Below are 20,534 nucleotides of genomic sequence, written 5' to 3' on the forward strand. Positions count from 1 at the left end.
CCCGGAGCAGATCCCAGGACCCTGAGATCATGACCTGATCCAAAGTCAGACGCTTGATGACTGAGCCACCCAGGCGCCCCCAGTTTGAAGATGTTTTGCACAGACTGACCGTACTGAGGGTTCCCTAAGTTTTGTTCTCGGAGCTATTGTAACCAGTTATATGGTTATCGAGTTGATCATATCTGATCTCATAGTCTTAGGTGACAGGGGAGAAGGACAAATACAGGAATTCTTATTCCCTCTCATACTTTGGATTCTGACCAGGTGGAAGAAAGGACTGAGAGGAAGTCAAGCGGAGGTCATACCTGGAACTGGTAGTTCCACGAAGTAAGTGGTAAGTTTAGCCCCCATTATTTAGAGTTCGTGGAAGATTGTTGTTCTTTAATAGCAGAAAGGAGAAGTGAGGTTTTTGGAGGGCTTTCCGACTTGGAATTTGCAAGTCTAAGCATCTGTAAGGCAGCGATCTTCAGATGTGTGAAGACAAGTCTGGGAATCTCTGTGGTAAGAGGAGGAGGAGGACATGTAAAGTTTGAAAACCCATGATTGTATATATGTTTGGAACACCAAACATTACTGTTTTAAATAATAGGAGCTTCGTAAGAGAGGTAATCTTTTTAATTCCTTTTTTTTTTTAAGATTTGTTTATTTATTTGACACAGAGAGAGAGCGATCGAGAGAGAGAGAGAGAGCACAAGCAGGGGGAGTGTCAGGCAGAGGGAGAAGCAGGCTCCCTGCTGAGCAAGGAGCCCGATAGGGGGCTAGATCCCAGGACCCTGAGACCATGACTTGAGTGGAAGGCAGCCACTTAACCAGCTGAGCCACCCAGGCACCCCAGTCTTTTTAATTCTTATTTAATGGGTATGTGTGTAAATAAAGCTTGAGAAACTGCTTTAGGCTGTAAAAGAGGGTGCCAAAAGTTGTAAATGAAGTTTAACCCCAGAGTTAGCTAAATAGGGAATCGATAGCAGTTTAATTAACAGAGACCTAGCCAGACCTGAGAGACAGACCATCCAGCCAAGGGATTGCCAATAGCTCCAGGAGCCAAGTCCAGGCTGGCAGCTGATTTTTTAATAACCTGCTAGCTAATAATGGTTTTTACATTCTTAAGTGGTTGCAAACAAAAGAAGAATAATATTTCATGACACGTGGAAACTATGTGAAATAAAAATTTCAGTGTCCATAAAGTTTTATTGGAGCAGAGCAAAGCTCGTTTGTTTATGTATTCTCATTTGCTGCGTTTATGCTGCAGGGACAGAGTTGAGTAGTTGTGACGATATATAGTCCATGAAGCTTAAAGCATTTATTATCTGACCCTTCACAGAAAATATTTGCTTGATCTTGCTCAGAAAGAAATTAAGGCTCTGTAAAGGTAACTGGCTTGTTCAAATGGTTAAACAGTAGTAGGTTCCTAATATTACTCATGGTATCTCTTTTCAGTGTGTCTTTTTAGTTATCATTACTATGTCAGCACTTCTCCTCCTCTCAACCTTTTCTACCTCCAAAGATCTTTCCTAACAATTTTCTAGAGCATATCCACAACTATATTTCTGACAGACAGGAGTTGTTTTGCTTTGCTTCAAATGCCCTTTTAAAAGCATTTTGCTGACCTTTCCAACTAAGTCAACTTGTGACCTGCCTGAAATGTCTTTATAAATTAGTTTCTAATTAATCAGAAGGCTGTTAATATCTTTAAAGGACTTTGTAGGCAATTAGGAGTCTATTGCCACCAAGTGGCCAATGGCATGTTGATTACGCTTGCCAAACTGAGCGATCATAGAATTATCACAGTGTCACAGGGTCTCCTGGTTGGAAGAGACCTGAAATTTTAACCACTTAACAATAAATTGTTAAGGAGATCATAATGCAGTCTAGTCAATTGTTAGAAATAAAAGTAGTTTTTTTTTTTAAAAAGGTAAGCATACATACTTGCTTGGTTACTTTTAAAGCCACATATAAAGACATGCAAAATTACAAATGCACTTTGGTGCTATCCTCAGTCCTCAGTTGTCATTAATCATAGATAAAACTGGCCCTGCTGTTAGACTAATGACAACTTTCTAACTCATTCTATTATTGTCAATTAAATGGCCCTCAGAGGTGTTTTAAAACAGCCTGATAGTTAAAGCAACCCTTTTGGCTTGCTAGTATTTATCCCTCTTTTAAAAGAGAGGGTTGTGGTCTCTGTAACTCTGTGCACAGCTCAACACAACAGGAGCCTGCTCACCCTCACAGCCTTTTCCTCCAGCACATAATGGTGAATTGTGTATTCATATTTTTTTGCCCATTTTTAAAAAAAGATTTTATTTATTTATTTGAGAGAGAGAGAATGAGAGAGAGGGAGAGAAAGAACATGAGAGGGGGGAGGGTCGGAGGGAGAAGCAGACTCCCTGCTGAGCAGGGAGCCGGATGCGGGACTCTATCCCCCAGGACTCCAGGATCACGACCTGAGCCGAAGGCAGTCGCTTAACCAACTGAGCCACTCAGGTGCCCCTTTTTTGCCCATTTTTATATTGGGTTTTTGGTTTTTGTTTCCTTTGATTTCTAAAAATAATTTACATATAAGGGTATTACTCATTATCTGTGATATATGTTGCAAATATTTTTCTTGCAGTGAGTGATTGGTCATTTGACTTTACTTTTGGCATTCTCTTATGTGATGTGAGTTTTTAATTTTGTTTTTGTAGTCAAATTTATCAGTATTTTCTTTTACTGAATCTGGATTTTGAATCAGAAAAAGCCTTTTCCCACATTCAAATTATAAAGGAATTTACCATTGATTTCATCTAGTATTTATATGATATTCTTTCTTTCTTTTTTTTTTTTTTAAAGATTTTATTTATTTGAGAGAGAGAGATAGCAAGAGAGAACATGAGCAGGGCCAGGGGAGAGGGAGAAGCAGGCTCCCCGCTGAGTAGAGAGTACGATGCAGGGCTCAATCCCAGGATCCCAGGACCACGACCCGAGCCGAAGGCAGACGCTTAACTGACTGAGTCACCCAGGCACCCCTGATCTTATTTCTTACTTTTAGAACGTCTTATCCATTTGGAGTTATTTTTGTGTATGATTTGAGGTATGGATCCAATTTTATCTTTTTCAAAATGCTTATCAAGTTGTCCTCACACCCTATATATGCCCCAGTGCTTTTTTGATACCACTTTGATCACATTCCAAATTTCCATATGTACTTAGGTTTAATTCTGGACTTTGTGTTCCATTACATTGATCTATTTATGTGCCAGTACCAAACTTTAATTATAGAAGTTTTATATTTTGATATCTAGTACAGCTACTTTTCCCTTATAGCTCTTCTTTTTTCATTTTTTAAAAAAGCTATTCTTGCATGTTTATTTTTCCATATGAACTTTAGTATCAGCTTTCTAGTTCTAGAAAAAAAGCTTATTGGTATATTTATGAAGAATCTTATTTATAAGTTATCTTAGGAAGAACAGACATCTTTTTAATATGAATGATCATATTTAAGAACATATAATGTCTTTCCGTTTGTTCAAGTTAATTTGTGGGTGTTTCAAGAATGTTTCAGAGTTTTCCTCATGTTGATTTTGCACATTTATTGTTAAGTTTATACCTTAGAATTTATTTTTTTTGGTTGCTGTTGTAAATAGGGCTTTTTTCCCCTAAATTATATCTTGAAACTGATTATTGTTAGTGTATCTAAAGGCTGTTGATTTGTGTATATTAGTTTTATATCTTGCTAACTTTAGAATTCTTTTATTATTTGGTTAGTTTTACCATGGATTCTCTAAGATTTTGTGTATATACAATTATGTCATCTGTAGGATGCTGGGTTCAAGATTGAGGTGTATACATTTTATTACATACATTCCTATGTTTTCGAGTGCTTTTTTTTTTACATAAGGAATAGGTTTTGAGTTTTGTCAAATATTTTTTCAGTCTTTATGGAGATCATCATATGATTTTCCTTCTTAGATCTATTAATATGGGGAATTATAGTAATTGATTTTCTTTCTTTTTTTTTTTTTATTTATTTATTTGCGAGAGAGAGAATGAGAGACAGAGAGCACGAGAGGGAGGAGGGTCAGAGGGAGAAGCAGACTCCCCGCTGAGCAGGGAGCCCGATGCGGGACTCGATCCCGGGACTCCAGGATCATGACCTGAGCCGAAGGCAGTCGCTTAACCAACTGAGCCACCCAGGCGCCCTAGTAATTGATTTTCTAATAATGAACCACTCTTGTAGTTCCTGGAATAAATCCATTGGACATGGTGTATTATTTTCTTAATGTGGCATTGGATCCTGTTTACTATTTTATTTTAGAATTTTTGCATCAACATACATAAATGATATTTTTCTGTCATTTTCTTTTTTTTAAAAAAAGAACGTGAATGCAAATTGGAACAGCCACTCTGGAAAACAGTATGGAGTTTCCTCAAAAAGTTAAAAACAGAACTATCCTGTGATCCAGCAATTGCACTGCTAGGTATTTACCCAAAGGATACAGAAATACTAATTCAAAGGGGTACATGCACCCTGATGTTTATAGCAGCATTATCATCAGCAATAGCCAAATTATAGAAAGAGCCCAAATGTCCATTGACTGATGAATGGATAAAGCAGTGGTATATACATACACACAGTGGAATATTACTCAGCTATAAAAGAATGAAATCTTGCCATTGCAGTGACATGGATGGAGCTAGAGAGTATTATGCTAAGTGAAGTAAGTCAGAGAAAGACGAATACCATATGATTTCACTCATGTGGAATTTAAGAAACAACAACTGATCATAGGGGAAAACAAGAGAAAGGCAAACTAAGAAACAGATTCTTTTTTTTTTTAAAGATTTTATTTATTTATTCATGAGAGACAGAGAGAGAGAGAGAGAAGCAGAGGGAGAAGCAGGCTCCCAAGGAGCAGGGAGCCCGATGCGGGACTCGATCCCAGGACCCTGGGATCATGACCTGAGCCGAAGGCAGACGCTTAACCGTCTGAGCCACCCAGGCACCCCGAAACAGATTCTTAACTATTGAGAACAAACTGATGGTTACTAGAGGGGAGGTTGTGGGGGAATGGGTTATACAGGTGATGGGGATTAAGGAGGGCACCTGATGTGATGAGCAATGGGTGCTGTATGGAAGTGTTGAATCACTATATTGTACACCTGAAACTAATATTACACTCTGTGTTAACGAACTGGAATTTAAATGAAGACTAAAGAAAAAGAGAAACTGAGCCTGGTACTTTTTATGAGTAGTTCTTTGACAACTTTCTCTATTTTTTAAAATATGGACATTGGTCAGTTTAAGCTTTTTATCTCTGCTGGAGTCAATTTTGATAGACTGTATTTTAGTAGGAAATTATCCATTTCATCCAGCTTTTCAAATGTATTTGCATAATGAGGTACAAAATATTAGCTTATGATTTAAAATATTTTCTGTTTTAATGGTTATTTCCCTTTTGGTATTTATTATTACTTTTCCTTATTTTTAAAAATTTTTCAGAGAACCAGAATTTTGATTAGTTTTGCAGTTTTTTTGTTCCTTACCTCATTAATTTTGGCTTTTAGATTTATTAGTTCCTTCCTTATCCTTTCTTTTCGTTACTGTTTATATTTTTCTAGCTTTTTGAGTTGTGAATTTAATTCACTTATTTTCATTCTTTAATTTTAATTACTGTAAGTGTTTAAGACTATGAATTTTCCTCATATCACTTTTAAGTGGGTCCCATAGATTCTAATATGTAGTGTTTCAGTCTCGTTATTTTTTGCAAACTCAGTAATTTCAGGGAAAACTAGTAATATTTTTCCTTTCGTCCAAAGGGTGTTTACTAGAAAGTTTCTTTTCTTTTTTCAAACATACAGTGTTATATTAGTTTCAGGTATAAACATAATGATTCAACAATTCTATACATTACATAGTGCTCATCAAGATTAAGTGTACTCTTGATGTCCTTTATCTATTTCACTCTTTTCCCTATCCACCTTCCCTCTGGCAACCACCAGTTTGTTTTCTGTATTTAAGAGTTTTTTGTTTGTCTCCTTTTTTCTTTGTAAATTTGTTTCTTAAATTCCACATATGAGTGAAATCATATGGTATTTGTCTTTCTCTGAATGAGTTATTTCACTTAGCATTATACTTTCTAGCTCCATCCATGTTGTTGCAAACGGCAAGACCTCATTCGTTTTTTATGGCTGAGTATATATATATAACACATCATCTTCATCCATTCATCTATGAATAAACACTTGGGTTGCTTCCATTATCTTGGTTATTGTAAATAATGCTTCAATAAACATAGGGTTTCATATCTTTTCAAATTAGTGTTTTCATTTTCTGTGGGTAAATACCCAGGATTGGAATTATTTGATCATATGGTAATTCTCTTTTTAATTTTTTGAGGAAACTCCATACTGTTTTCGACATTGGCTATAACAGTTTGCATTCCCACCAATAGTGCACAAAGGTTTCTTTTTCTCCACATCACCAGTACTTGTTATTCTTTGTGTTTCTGATTTTAGCCATTCTGACAGATGTAAGGTAATATCTCACTGTGGTTTTGATTTGCATTTCCCTGATAAGTGATATTGAACATCTTTTCATGTGGCTGTTGGCGGTCTGGATGTCTTCTTTGGAGAAGTATTTATTCATGTCCTCTGCTCATTTTAATCAGATTATTTATGTTTTTTTTTTTTTGGTGTTGAGTTGTATAAGTTCTTTTATGTGCTTTGGATATTAATCCCTTTATCAGATTTATCATTTGCAAATATATTCTCCTATCTTGTTTTCTTAATGGTTTCCTTTGCTGTGCAAAAGCTTTTTATTTTGGTGTGGTTCCAATAGTTTAATTTTGCTTTTGTTTCTTTTGCCCAAGGAGACACCTAGAAAAATGTTTCTGTGGCCAATGTCAAAGAAATTACTGCCTATGTTTTCTTCTGAACATTTTATGGCTTCAGGTCTTGCACTTAGGTCTTTAATTCTTCTTCTTTTTTCTTTCTAGAAATCTTATTTTTTATTTTGTTTATTTTTTTATTATGTTCAGTTAGCCACCGTATAGTATATCATTAGTTTTTGATGTAGTGTTCAATTTGAGTGTATTTTTGTGTATGGTGCAAGAAAGTAATCCAGTTTCATTCTTTTGCATGTAGCTCTCCAGTTTTCCCAGCACCATTTGTTGAAGAGACCATCTTTTCCTTATTGTGTATAGTCTTGCCTCCTTTTGTCATAGATTAATTGACCATGAGTGTGAGTTTATTTCTGGGCTCTCTGTTCTGTTCTATTGGTCTGTGTGTCTGTTGTTGTGCCAGGACCATGAGTTTTTGGTGATGACAGCTTTGTAGTATATCGTGAGATCTGGGAGTGTGATACACCCAGCTTTGTTCTTCTTTCTCAAGATTGCTTTGGCTGTTTGGGGTCTCTTGTGTTTCCATACAAATTTTATTATTCTTTGTTCTAGTTCTGTGAAAAATGTTGCATTAAATCTGTAGACTGCTTTGGGTAGTATGGACATTTTAACAATATTAGCTCTTCCAATCGGTGAGCATGGTGTATCTTTCCATTTGTTTGTATCCTTCTTCATTTTCCTTCATCAGTGTTTTATGATTTTCAGAGTACAGGTCTTTCACTTCCTTGGATAAGTTTATTCCTAAGTATTTTATTATTTTTGGTACAATTGTAAATGGGTTTGTTTCTTAATTTCTTTCTCTGCTATGTTTAATAGAAGGCTTCTTAACTTCAAGGTGAAATGGCCTTTTTATTTTTGGTTTTGCCATTAATGTCTAGTTTTATTACATTGAGATTATCTTAATTCTCTTTTTAAATAATATCCTTCTCTTTCTCCAATGATTTATTGGAGAAACCACGTCATTTATCTCATATGATGTTACATATCTTGGATTTGGCTGCTTGCTTCCTCATATTGTCATTTAACCTATTTTTTTATATGCCATGTTTTCTATAAATTGCTAGTTACAACTCAGGCTTGATTAGATTCAGGTTTAATGTTTTATGCAGTAATACTTCATGGGAATGCAATCTACTTCCCATTGCAATAGATCATGAAACATGTAATATTCCACTTCAGTGATACAGATATTATTCACTGGGTTTAGGTGAGTAAGCCTGATACTCCATTATAAACCTGACTATCAACCTTTTGTGTAATAGTTTTAGCATCCACTGATGTTGTACCCTTGACCTGTTATTTTATTAGGTGTAGCAAAATGACTTTCCTGTCATTCCTTTTGTTATCTTTGGTTATTGTGGTTCTATTTATTTTTTGATAGCTTTATTGAGGTATAATTGATGTATAATAAAATCTATGTATTTGAAGTATACAATTTAATTAGTTTTGATATATTTATATACTTATACTGATGATTACATAATGCATTATTATACATTGATAACTAAATTTTTCTATAAAGAATTTTTCATCATCAACTAGATTAGATTACCCTAAAATTCAGTTAGTTCATATAGGAAAAGTCAAGCTAAATGCTTGATTCTTTCACTTAATTTATCAGTTAATAGATAATTATTTGATACCCTAGAAACTTCCATTAGTAATAATTAAAGTTTTTTTCCCCACACATTTTGGGGGGGGGATTTGGAAGGGTGTTATGAACTCATGCATTTTTATGTACTTGAAATGTTTCAATCAATTAAAGTCACTGTCTTTTTATTGGTGCTTATGTTGTGCCACCTGAGGCTATTGGGAGCCCCTTCGAGTTGGCTCTTACATCTTTTTGATAGAATGTCAGTAGTCTTTGATAGCTTCTTTGTTTTGTCACAAAAAGATGTCATAGATTCATCTTGTATATTTCCTTCCACAGACCTGGAATAAACCATTTTTCTAAAGAGTCCTGGTTCCTTTTAGTGGGGAAAGGTATTTAGAGCTATGAGTTTTTCTTTACGTTTTCATTTTTAATCTTTCTAAAATGATATATTGGTTCATTACTAATGGTATACATTAATGACATACATTATTGAATTAATATTTTTCATATTAATTGTTTAAGCTAATAGTGTTTAGGTTTGTTTTTAAATATCAGAGCTAAGAAATAATCTATGGTCATTTAAAGTAACATATCTTTCCTATTATCTTTACTCATGTAGTCAGATTTTATTTTATTTTATTTTATTTTTTTAAAAGATTTTATTTATTCATTTGACAGAGGGAGAGAGAGAGCACAAGTAGGCAGACAGGCAGGCAGGGGGAGAGGGAGAAGCAGGCTCCCCGCTGAGCAGGGAGCCCGAAGTGGGGCTCGATCCCAGGACGCTGGGATCATGACCCGAGCCGAAGGCAGACGCTTAACTGACTGAGCCACCCAGTCAGATTTTAAAAAAGATTTTATTTATTTATTTATTTATTTATTTATTTATTTATTTATTTATTTATTTTAGAGCATGCAGGAGGGAGGAGCAGAGGGAGAGGGAGAGAGAGAGAATTCCAAGCAGAGTGTAGAATCCTATGGGGGGCTTGATTTCATGACCCTGAGATCATGACCTGTGCCGAAATCAAGAGTCAGATGCTTAACCGACTAGGCCACCTAGGTGCCCCTGTAGTCAGATTGTACTTATCACAAAGACTATTTAAAAAGGGCAGTGGTACCAACAAGTTGGGAGACCTGGGGACTCAGCCTCACTCTATGGGTGGTATGAACTTGAATGAACCACCAGCTCTCTTAAATTTCTGACTCCTCTTTACCTAGGCAGGGGTAAAGACAATGGCCTGAGAACAGCTGATGACTGTATATGCTATTGGTATATACTACCCACTTATTGGGCACTGACAATCAGTCTAGCCAGAAGAGTAAAGGCAGCCAAGAGAGGATGATAAGAGTGGCCAGATAAGTTAGAGACACTTATTCCTTTTCACCTTTCCAGACCAAGAAGAGGGAGAGGGGTAGGAGTGAAAGAACAGACCATAGCCATTTCTCATTCTGAGTCTCTCAAGCCAAAGTTGGCCTGCTGATGGGATGAGGAGAAGGTGTGATCATTAAACTGGATTTGAAATTCAAATTTTACTAATAGTAGAATTTTTAATAAATAAAAGTGACTGGAAAGACATAAATTCTGCCCAAAATGTTGTTTAGGGGTGGGAAAAAAAGATTCAGCAAAGCCTGGTCAAAGACAGTGAGGGATGGCAGAAAAGCAAACTATTTGAGTACATAGCCCATTGTGTTCAGAATGTGCGGTAAACTGGGTGTATTTGGTAATCAGAATGGGAGAAGTTAAATTTTTTTGTGTACATCAATAGAAGAAACAGATTCAGAAATGGAAAATTTAGAAGGAGTTTCTGTACTTTATTTTTATTATTTTTATTATGTTCAGTTAGCCAGCATATAGTACATTGTAAGTTTTTGTTGTAGTGTTCAATGATTCATTAGTTGTGTATAACACCTAGTGCTCATACCAGTACATGCCCTCCTTAATACCCATCACCTGGTCACCCCAACCTCCCACCCCTCTCCCTTCTGTAACCCTCCATTTGTTTCCTGGAGTCCAGAGTCTCTTATGGTTTGTCTGCCTCTCTGATTTCTTCCCATTCAGTTTTCTCTCCCTTCCCCTGTGGTCCTTCGCACTATTCCTAATGTTCCACATATGAGTGAAACCATATGGTAATTGTCTTTCTCTGCTTGACTTATTTTGCTTAGCATAATCCCCTCCAGTTCCATCCATGTCGATGCAAATGGTGGGTATTCATCCTGAGATACCACCTTACACCAGCTAGAATGGCCAAAATTAATAAGACAGGAAAAAACAAGTGTTGGCGAGGTTGTGGAGAAAGGGGAACCTTCTTACACTGTTGGTGGGAATGCAAGCTGGTACAGCCACTCTGGGAAACAGTATGGAGGTTCCAAGATGTTAAAAATAGAGCTACGCTATGACCCAGTGATTGCACTACTAGGTATTTGCCCCAAAGATACAGATGTAGTAAAAAGAATGGACACATGTACCCCAGTGTTCATAGCAGCAATGTCCACAATAGCCAAACTGTGGAAGGAACTGAGATGCCCTTCAACAGATGAATGGACAAAGAAGATGTGGTACATATATACAATGGAATATTAGCCATCAGAAAGGATTTTCTGTACTTTAAACTAGAGATTGATAATCTCCCCTACCTCTAGGCTTTTCCTGTAATTCAGTCATTCTCCAGTAGGTGGCAGGAGATATCTTGGTTATGCTATCCACAAGCTCAAATTTTAATTTTCTGCTCAGATTTCATTGTAGATTTTAGCTGTATATTTTTCAAATAAAAACTAACATCATTTGAGTATTTTTTTTAAGGAAAGACCTTTTCTTTTTTTTTTTTTTTAAAGATTTTAGTCATTTATTTGAGAGAGAGTGCGCACATGAGAGAGCAGGAGAGGGAGAGGGAGAAGCCGACTCTCCACTGAGTAGGGAGAGCTGGATATGGGACTCTGATACTAGGAGGCCGGGATCATGACTTAGCCGAGGGGAAGGCAGCCCTTTAACCCTCATTTGAGTATTTTAATAAAAACTTTAAGTATTGCTTTAATACAAATAGGAAATTTTGATCAATCATTTTTTTAAAAAGTCTAAGAGGCAAACTACATAGAAGTGTTTTTCATTGTACTGCTAACTAATTCTTTTCTTATCTCTAGACTGACTAGAATGATATTAATTCCCTCTGATGTCGTTTTATAGTAATATGTCAGTGGGAAATGGCTGGCACAGTTCTGAGACCAGTTAAATTGGATAACACAAATTTATTGCAGTTTCCCTCTGCTACTGGTTCTAGGATGTTGGGGTTTAGGGAATAATTTTTGTGTTTTTTTTTTTTTTAACTTGTCCATAAGTTTCCATTTCTTATTTTCAGAGTTTCATTTTTATCCCTTCTCTTGGCAAAAGCAAGAAATGAAAATCTCTGACCTGTTGAGACCAAAAATCCCCATTCTACCAGGTTACTTTCTTCAATTAGAGGGCAGTAATTTTCCACTGATTCATAGAGTGGCATCACTTTTTTTCCCATCAGCTTTCTAACTGGAAACTCATTTAAACTACTTTACATATGATAGTACTTATCTTGCCATATCCTAGCCACAACTCTGAGTTCCTACAAATAATTTTAGAATGTTCTATACACAAAGGACATTTTAAGCCAAAATGTAAAGTTTCTGAGCAATAGTTCAACAAACATTTATAAACAGTTCTAAAAAATAAATTCCCAGCTTTTCATTACAAAGTTTCTAAACATTCAGAAAAATTGTGCAGTAAATTATTCTATACCACCATGCAGATTAAATAATATTTTGCCACATATTTAAATATATATCTTTTTTTGGTGAAACATTTTAAAATTGCAGATACTGTGACCATTTACCCCTAAAGAGTAGAGTCACATCCCCTAAAATGAGGACATTCTCTTACATAACTGTATTATTGCCCCTAAGAAAATTAACAGTACTTCCTTAATTTTATCTTATAACCAGTCCATATTTACATTTCCCAAATTTCCCTCAAGTTCAAATTTAACACATTACTTTTGGTTGCTGTTTAGAATATTATAATTTAGAAAGGTTTAAAAAATTTAAAATAACGATACTGACGTTTTAAAGAGACCAGGCAATTGTCTTATAGAATGTCCAATATTTTGGATTTGTCTAACTTTTCTTTATAGTGTCACTTGATTCTAAGAGTATCTAGTCATATTAATTTGATGACAACCAATTCCTATTATCATGTGAAAGTTTTCAGAAGTTGCAGTGGTTTGAAGCCACAAAATGATTTTACCTACTCTTCTGTCGTTCTGGAAGACTTGCAACCAGCGAATGTCAGAGCAGGAAAGCCAGCCCCAACTGACTCAGTATAATAGGTTCCTGTAACTGCTGTATGGCCGCTGTAACAAGTTACCACAGATATGGTGGCTTAAAACAGTGCAGATTTTTTCTTGCCATGTTCTTAGGTCCCAACTAACAGGGCCATTTGCATGAGCAAACAGAGAAACCAGAAATACTGCAGAATGTTTGGGAGTGAGGAGAGTGCATCACCCACATTAAGAAACCTGCAGGAGAGAGGTCCCCAGCAATGGAGGGGGTCTCTAAGGAACTAGAAATACTCATGAGCGAGAGTAATCTGAAAACATCTGCTGGGTACCGGTCAGTATGGGGACTTCCCTGCCCAGTTTACTTTTTCTTCCTCTCTGTGCCCCATCGTTGGAGAGGATAGCCATGTGTGTAAGGAGGAGAGGGCATAGCACCTGTGGGATAAATAGGGAAATGGCTGACCATAGCCCCTTCCCTACTAATGGCTTCTCTCTCTGCAGGAGGACTGAGCTGAGGAAAAGGGAGGGGGACTAAATTAAGCCAAGAGCTTGACTCTAACAAGAAACTAGACATTTGAATTACTGATTAGGACCTCATACCACGTAACAGTTACCAGAAAAGTCATACTCAAGTTTTTCACTTAGAGAAAAGAGACCTAGCTCCATGGAGCAGATTTAGGTGGATAGGGAAACAAAAATAGTTACTTTCGGATTATATCCTGTGAGTTTTGCTTTTTTTTGATGTGATTGTTAGAGTTGTAAAGGTTCAGGACATAGATGTCTGGTGCCTTAATTAGCATGCCAGGGGAGAGGGGAAACGTCAGGAGACTGGAAAAGAGATTGAGGGATGCTAATAATATTGTTTGTTTTATATTTGGGTTAAAATTTACTTACCCACATCTGTATAACAAAGAAAGTGTGTTTTAAAATTATTTTTTGAATGTTTTACCTTCCACCTTATTTTTTAAAGTTTTTTTTCTTTTTTTTTAAAGATTTATTTATCTTGAGAGAGAGAGAGAGTGTGCACACAAGTGGGAGGGTCAGAGGGAGAAGGAGAGAGAACCCCAAGCAGACTCTGCAATGAGCGCTGAGCCTAACATGGGGCTCGATCCCATGATCCTGAGATCAGGACCCAAGCCGAAACTAGGAGTCGGGTGCTTGACCGACTATGCCACCCAGGCGCCCCTAAGTTTTTTTTTTTTCCTTAAAGAGCACGCAAGACAGCATAAGCATGGGGGGAGGGGCAGAGGCAGAGTGCGAGAATCCCAAGCAGACTCCTTGAGTGGCTCCATGCCAGGCTCCACGCAGGGTTCGACCCCATGACCCTGAGATCATGACCTGAGCCGAAATCAAGAGTCTGATGCTTAACCGACTGAGTCACCCAGGCGCCCCAACCTTCCACCTTATTTAAGGTCACTTAATATTGGCCAGGATGTAGGGAAATGGATTAACACTCTTTTGTAGCTTATCCAATCAAGAATTCTGATGGATTTAGCTCAAGAGCCCACAAGTGATTTCTTCTCATCTACTGTCCACTATAATCTTGGCTTTATCAGTCCTTAAATTGTAGCTAAAATACCACAGGTAAGGCTGTGTTTCTCTTTCCCTCCCTCCCTCCCCCTTTTCTTCCTTCCCTCTTTTCAGTGATGTTATATAGCATTGCAAAAGAAAGAAGCAAGTAGACAATACTCTATTTTCCTTCCCTGTGTTTCCTCTTCTTCCTTTTCAATGAAACTTGAAACTTCATTTGTGTTATTCTCTGTGGACCCGGATTCTGTGTCCTGCTCTCCCCCTTAACATTGCTTCTAAACTTGATGATGGGTTTTGATATAGTACACACACTTGCCATATCTGTTGTTTGTGGGCTCTCCCACAATAGGATTATAGTGTAATTTCCTTAGCCGTGCCCTGGATGTTGGGCATCTGGATTCTTTCCTGTTTGTATCCCAGAACCTCAGCAATGTGTCAGTGCTCCCTTGGGTGCAGGCTCTGGGCATGTGGCTTAGGTGTGTTCTCATGTAGCTGGAACATGGTGCTGCTAATTAATTAATTGGATTATTTCCTTGGGAGTGTATACATAAAAGAGAAATTATTGCCACAAAGGCTGAGAAAGACCTTTGTAAAAACTTTTAAACCTTTTGCCAAAGGACAGTCCAGAAAATGAACCAGCCAGAAGTTAGTTCACCAAAGGGTAGATCCTAATAGAGGATGTTGGAAGATCTAGAGGGACTGGTCTTTCATCAACCTCCAAGAAGGCCTTTCTGATATGCTTCAAGGAATTACCTTTTGAACCTTGTTGTAAAGGTCTTAATTTTATTTAAATATTTTTGCTTTTCAACTAAAATTTTAGCTGCTTGGCAGACTTTCAGGTTCTTTTTGTTTGAATGTTCGATGGACTGACTTCTCTTGTGACGAACTGGGGCCGGTCAAATCACTGAAATTCTGTTGTGTGATTTTTTTGGCTGATGAATTCTTTCTTATTTTTTTGGCTGATTTTTTAACATTTTCTATTATGGAAATTTAAAAAACTTAACAAAAGTAGAAGGAGTAGAAATATGGAGCCCCATGTACTCATTACCCAGCTTCACAACCATTAACTTTCTGTTGTTCTTTCTTTTCTCCCTGTATACTTATTTCTTCCTCACGTTGTGATATTTTATTCTATTTATTTATTTTTAAAGACTTGTTTTATTAGAGAACGAGAGCACATGAGTGCAGGGGTGAGGAGGGGCAGAGGGAGAGAGTCTTAAGCAGACTCCGTGCTGAGTGTGGAACTCAACGTGGGGGCTCGATCTCATGACCCTGAGATCACAAACTGAGCTGAAAACAAGGGTCGGATGCTTAACCAACTGCACCACCCGGTACCCGAACACATTGTGATATTTTAAAGCAAATCCCAGACATCATATGATTTCACCCATAAGTACTTCACCCTACATCACATCTTATTAAATGACCACAGTGCTTATGGCAAAGCAGGAGAGTTAACAGTAAGCAAATTTGGGTAAAGGGATATGCGTGGTCTTTGTAGTACTTATTTTTACAAATTTTCTGTAAGTTTGAAATTATTTCTAAGTAAAAAGTAAAACAAAACAAAAAAACCACCCAACCAAACAAAAAACATGACCATGATGATATCACATCGGATAATCCAAGAACAGTTTTTTCTTGTTTTACTCTAAACCATGCTCTTGGAAAGAAAGTAAGGGAAAAAACTCAGATAAATATTTAAAAGAAAATAAAAATCACTCATAATTCTAACACCCAGATACAATCACTGTTTAATGATTATGTATTTTTCTCCAGGCTATTAAACAGACACAGATACACCCAAAATATGCCTATCATTTAGAAAGTCAAATAGTCTGATGGGCTTATAATCAAGCACATAATTCCTATCATCCCGTTCCCTCCAGTCTCCCCACCGGAAGTACTTCTCGCGTGCTCGCTCTTCTCTAATGGCAAAATACCAGCTGCAGCTCTGTTTTCAGAGTAGTACCTCCTTATCTGTCACAGCTGTTAAGATGAAAGGGAATCCTGTTTCTCTTGCTTTTTCTCAGGAGAATGTGTTTTTCGTTTTGTGTTTGATCTTAGAAATGCTTTGTTTGTGGGCACTGTGTACTGCAGATTGGCTTGTCCATCATCCGCTTTGACCTCCTCCTAGCAGGTCTTCCTATACTGTAGAGGCTGGACAGCAAAAGCCACACTTCCAGACTCCCTTGCAGCTTGGGTTTTGCACATAGCCAGTGGGAGGCCTGGAAGGTTGATGTGAATGGAGCCAAGCACAGTGGCAGAAGGGTTTGGTTCCTCCAGCTGCAGTGAAGAGTCCAGTGTCAGGTCCCCTGTGGCCTGGTTGCTAAGTGGAAGGCAGGAGAAGGAGTGAGGTTTTTGCCAGAAGAACCCCATGGAGGGATTAGATATTTCTCCTGGCTGCATTGTTCCTGATTGTGTAGCATCCCAAGCTTGGATTATCCTAAGTTTATAAGCATCTTAATATCCTATAACAGATCTTTTTTTTTGCTTAAGCTAGCTGGAATGAATTTTATTGTGTCCAACTAAGAAACTTGATAGAAGAAATTATTGAACTCTATGATACTTCTTGAGATTCTAAAAGCAAAACCTCCAAACTTTAGTCATCTGTGGTTTTAATGATTTTCTGTATTTTTCCTATACCCCTGAAAGGGGGGATACTCAGTTATTTTATTTGGCAAATAACCAATTATGGCAGGTAATATTGTATCCTCTTTACATAAGAAACTGAGACAAATGAATTTGGACATCAACTACTTCACCTAAGGACATATATAGCTTATCTGTTATGCTGTTTAGAATCCCACATCTGGTGTTTCACTACTCCAATACTTGACCTTATTAATGACTAACAATGAAAAATAGTCCCTAAGAGTCCTGGAACCAATTATAGCGCTAGCAAAACTTTATAGGAGTGGCAACTGACCTAACTGGGTAATTCTTATCTAATATAGTTTGCTTATCTGTTTAAAACGTCACTCGTGGCAATTTTAAATTATTTTCTTAATTTTTCTGATACAATTTTGTGCTTAATGTAAAAAACATGGAAATCTATAGTTATAGATAATTCTAAAGAAGAAATGATTAGTCCACCACAAGCAGCAATGTCTATTATTTGAATGTTTTTCATAGGTCAGATAGAAACAAAGCATTTAAAGAAAATTGGGAGGTTTTGAGCAATAACCACATCTTTGGGTTGATGTGAAGAACAACACATTCTTCCAAAAACATTTTCTGATATTTCTGTTAGGGATCAAATCCTGTACTGACCCTGAGGGTTATTCTTGGGCTTTGATCTCTTACCTATTTCCATTATACTCATAAACATTTGCACTCCATGTGCTGGGAACTCAGTCCTAGAGTTAATTGTTTTATTGGTTCTAGCCTCCTACTCTAGCTAGCTATCCAGGTAGCTAGTGCCCCAATTTCAGAGGAAGACAGCTGGTAATAATCTCTATTGCTCCCCCACCCACTTCCTCTAAGCCAGCTCTTGGTATATACAGGTATCCTTACCTCCACTCCAAACTCCCCCCACTCTTGTGCATGATTCAGGGGAGGGGACGGATGTGGTGGTCATTCTAGCACAGGAGGTGGTCCCCCTTGCCCACTTGATGCCGGGGTCACAGTTGTCCTGCTAGTCCCTAAATACACCTTCTGCTGGTTCTGCCCAGTCTCCTGCCCCTACTTGGCTTCTTCTAGTAATTCTCCACTTACACCCCTAGCTGAGTAGCTCCCCTCAAGGCGAAAACTTTTCTCCCTGTCCTTGGAATGCACCTTTGTTCCCGTGACTCATCCTACCCTGTACTTGTTGTATTCCTGACCCCTCCCTCACTCCTTGCATGATAGCAAAGTTCTCATCCAACTGCTGGTATTTCCCCATGATCCAGGACAGGAAAGCTAGGGTTTCCTGGACACCAGTGATCTCATTACAACAACTTTCTTCCACCTTCAAGATACACCTTTATCTCCAATGGACTCCTAAAATGACCATCCAGGCTCAGACCAGGGGTGATTAACCAGCACGCCCTATTAATGTTCTATTGCTCTGCTAGCTCAGATGTGTACAAATGCAGCAGATAACAGAGGAAAACTGGCTCTGTGCAGCGCTAGCCCACAGCTTCTAGGACTTTAGCCAGGCCCAGAGGGTAAATAACATTGCCCGGAAATGCAACTTCGGGAGAAAGATGGAGGGAAGTCTGATTTTCCCAGAATTGAAACTAAGGCAGTTAGACAACTTCTGGTGATCATAGGGACTTTCAGAGTGATAATGTTACTTGCTGATTGTTACCTGTGAAGTTCTCATGTAAATTCTTAAAATCTTCTAGGTAACACTTTCATTTGAGTGGAAAATCCTTCATAACTATATGATTCATTTTTATTTTCAAAAGAAAGATAAACAGTTTCCCATTGCTAGTGGACTCTAAAGAATCTTTTAAAAAACTCTTCTCTTTTTTTCTAAAGATTTTATTTGTTTATTTGACAGAGGGAGACACAGCGAGAGAGGGAACACAAGCAGAGGGAGTGGGAGAGGGAGAAGCAAGCTTCCCGCCAAGCAGGGAGCCGGATGTGGGGCTCAATCCCAGGACCCTGGGACCATGACCTGAGCTGAAGGCAGAGGCTTAACGACTGAACCACCCAGGTGCCCCTCTTATAAAAAACTCTTGACTGACTTTATACAAGAGAGAAAACAAACCCTTTTTTGTTGAAGCTACTGTTTTTCCAGTTTCTGCTACTAACAGATAATAGATTGAGAGCAAATGGCTGTTAATTATCTAAAACTGAAACCCAGAAAGACTAAGAACACAAGGTTTATACTTCCCCAAATAGATTTGAAGGAATAGAATATAGGACAGAACTTTCTTTGGGGAGGAGAGAGACAGAGCTAGTTGGTGGGGAGAGCACTAGACTGAGAGCAGGTGGATCTCTGAGAAAGGCCTTGGCCTGTTCCCTGAGCTGAAAAAGCTCAGGAAAGGGAGGACAGTAAAAATGGATTAGTTTTGCGTTGCTTCTATAACAGTACCACAGACTTAATGGCTTAAAACAACATACATTTATTATCTTACAGTTCTGAAGACCAGCAGTCCAAAAAGGTTCCCATTGGGCTAAAATCAACATTTTGACAGGGCTGGTTCTTTCTGGAAACTCTGGGGAGAATTTGTTTTCTTGCCTTTCCCAGCTTCTAGAAGCTGCCTGCGTCTCTTGGCTCATGGTTCGCTTCCATATTCAAAAGCACCTGTGGAGTCTTTCTCACATCACATTATTCTGACACTGATTCTCTGCTTTCCTCTTCCACTTTGGAGGAGCTGGTGATGATATTGGGCCCCCCTGCATAATTCAAAATAATCTCCCCATCAAAGTCAGTAAGGTAAGCAACTTTAATCCCATCTGGAACCTTAATTCACTCTTGCCACATAATTTATCATCACAGGTTCTGGAGATGAGGATGTGGACATCTTTGGGGGACTGTTAGTCAGCCCTCAACAGATTCCTGTACAGATTTGGAGACACGTGCTCTGTTTTCCCTCTGGCGCCTTGAAAGCCAGTCACCATGAATTCTCCACACCAGCATAGGGAGGCAGCAGTGAAGTAGAGGTCAGGAGGGAAGGGCCTGGGAGCTGCCTGGCAGTCCCCAGGCCCCCAGTGTTCTCTATTCAGGAGAAAGCTGGCAGGCCTGGGAGGAGCCTAGCGGTTGGCACAAAGTAATGCAGCTGTGAAAATCACCGTGGATCCCATGACTGGGGACCATATGGGGATGCCAGGCCTCAGAGGATGCCAGTGGAGAGGCGTAACAATTACTGAGGGCCCGATAAGAATGTTCTCAGAGATGTCAGTTGGAGTTGCTGATGTTTGAGGAACACCACCTCCCTTTTCACTAAAAGCCCTCATGGAAGAGGGAGGGAAGAAACCTCTGAACTGACCCCCGGAAATGTGAGTTGATTCAGAAAACTCTGAAGTTACTGAGAAAACCCCAATCTAATTAAGATGAATTTCCTGTCACTAGGCTGAATGGGAATTTGAGATAGAGACTAAGTTGTTACAGAAAAATAAAGTTCATGTTTTACACCCCTGATTTTGTCTGAGAGCTGTGCCTGCAGCATGTAAATGAGGACAGTGATGTCGAGTCTCCCATTCTGACAAGAATATTGGGAAATACTACCTTATTTGTAAGCACGTGGTGAAATGGAGCTTAATGTAAATGTTGCACTTTTTCCTTGATGAGCCTCCTCCAGATCAGCA

General features: G+C 38.2%; 1 pseudogene; it reads right to left on the minus strand.

Moving 5' to 3' along the window:
* LOC102732105 (large ribosomal subunit protein uL2 pseudogene) overlaps positions 1-6,499 on the minus strand; it is a 7,540-nt pseudogene extending 1,041 nt beyond the window's left edge.
* Positions 6,500-20,534: the final 14,035 nt, after the last annotated feature.

The sequence above is a fragment of the Leptonychotes weddellii genome, chromosome 1 (assembly GCF_054177405.1).
Source record: "Leptonychotes weddellii isolate Sample4059 chromosome 1, ASM5417740v2, whole genome shotgun sequence".
In the NCBI taxonomy this organism is placed as follows: Eukaryota; Metazoa; Chordata; class Mammalia; order Carnivora; family Phocidae; genus Leptonychotes; species Leptonychotes weddellii.